At 43.7% G+C, this 2065-nt stretch overlaps 1 non-coding gene across 1 annotated transcript; it reads right to left on the bottom strand.

The window, feature by feature from the left end:
• Positions 1-176: 176 nt before the first annotated feature.
• Positions 177-258, bottom strand: trnas-aga. The gene has a single exon. It is a non-coding gene; the product is annotated as a tRNA-Ser (tRNA).
• Positions 259-2065: the final 1807 nt, after the last annotated feature.

Below are 2065 nucleotides of genomic sequence, written 5' to 3' on the forward strand. Positions count from 1 at the left end.
AACCCGATGTGTCGAGCAGTGTATCTGGAAAGGGAAACAGAGATAATGTTTTAACTATGGAACATTTCTGATGAAGAACTCGAGTTTCCCAAGTCTAATCAAATTACCGGCCTGGTTCACAAAATTGTTTTTCTGAACTTTGAGCGAAAATTGTTCCAACAGGAAAGCATTCATAACGTAGGCAGCAGGACTCGAACCTACGTGGGGAAACCCCAATGGATTTCTAATTCATCGCCTTAACCACTCGGCCATGACTACAGACAGCGCAGGTTCGTTGAGCGTTGACCAAATCAGCCGTGATCTCATTGAAAGCTATCGTTGACTTGAGCGAAATGAGACACCAATGTAAAAGAAGAAAAGCACAAAGGTAGGAAAAGATTTTTGCAGGCAAACTGAGTCAAAATTATTTATTGAAAGGAAAATCACACTTGGCAATTTGCCATATCTCTTTGAGAAACATGACCAGCAGGAGTAAGCAAAGGAGCTATTGATCTGAGTATTCTCGGACCTGAAGCAAACAAAGTTTAGTGACATATTCATTTCTTTTTCTGGCGAATGAAATGATCTTTCCTGATGGTTACAATGAAAGAGATGGTTCCCAATAAAAGACAGAGATTAATTCGCATGTAGATATATTTCAATGTGACACGATTCATTTTCAGTCCCTAATTACCCCAGAGATGGAGGAGGTGAGTTACTTTTCTACACTCTTCAACTCCTCAGCACGGAGGTACAAACATGAAACCGCTAGAGATGGAGTTCTTTAATTGGGAACCAGAGACACTGAAGAAACTAGGCAAAAGTGAGTACTGCAGATGCTGGAAACCTGACTTTAGATCAGAGTGATGCTGCAAAAGCACAGCAGGTCAGGCTGCATCCGAGGAGCAGGAGAGTCGACGTTTCTGTTGCCAGTCATGCTCCGCTGCACAAACAATTTTCGTTTTTGGCTCAGATTTCCAGAACCTGCAGCTATTTGTTTTATGTTAACCTTCATAATGTTTTGGACAAAACCAATGACCTGCCAGCATCGGAAAATCGGCAGAGGTACTGGTACACCGATATGTTTGCTGAACAATACAACCATTCCATGAGCGGGAATACGATCCGGGCCACGGTGCTGAGAAAACCGAATCCTCACAAGTAAATAACAAGAAAAGGCGATAGATACTATCGTACTTGGTGCAATTAAAACACCCTGTCTGAACATTTTCGTTGCAGATTTTTTTAAAATTGTCTTCGAAGATTTACAAAGTGGGAAAAGGCCATTCCGCCCGTGTGCATTGCGGCTAATCAGAGAGCCATCTATTCTAGTCGCAGTTTCGAACTTCGGCCCAAAGTCTCGTGTGTTCTAATGTTTCCAGGTCAAATGTCAATGAGGTTATCCTATGTTCTTACATGGCACAATAATGGGACAGAAGTATGACACTTCCACAACGAATTGTAACTCTTTTGAGGAACTCATGCTCATTTTCACCCACAGAGGGAGACACACCAGAAGATACCGCCAAACTGACGGAGGTGTCCGTTGTGGAGAGCTGGAATTTGAAATGGACAGTAGGACAAACGCGGAAGCACAGAGGCGATGTCCCGAGAGAACTTTACAGGGGAGCGTCAACGTATACCACGGTTAAAGCGAAACATTACCCCTCGAGCCAGGTAGGACTCGGATCTACAATCTTCTGATCCGAAGTCAGACGCGTTATCCATTACGCCACTGGCCCAAGAGACAAGCCTGCACTTGGCAGAATGTCGATATGTAATGCCATGGACGTTCACGGAATCAGAATTAAAAAGGTGAACAAGCAGCGAAGATAATCACCAACATTGCTTCACTTCGAAGTTTCCAATTTGTGAAGCAGTGCCTTTCACTGGCAAAGGAGAAACATTTGTCCTCAGCTGCCTGCTTCAGGGTCGCATCCTTCTCTGCTGGAAGTTTCCATCGTTTTATTCACAGTCACGACGCGATTTTATGATTCATTCCAGTGAAAAAGTGTCATGGTGTCGTCCAAACAAGACCCTGCAGAAACTCAGTGAGAAACCTTCGAGCTCAGGATGTGGAATTAGA

The sequence above is a fragment of the Chiloscyllium plagiosum genome, unplaced genomic scaffold (assembly GCF_004010195.1).
Source record: "Chiloscyllium plagiosum isolate BGI_BamShark_2017 unplaced genomic scaffold, ASM401019v2 scaf_35113, whole genome shotgun sequence".
Lineage (NCBI taxonomy): Eukaryota > Metazoa > Chordata > Chondrichthyes > Orectolobiformes > Hemiscylliidae > Chiloscyllium > Chiloscyllium plagiosum.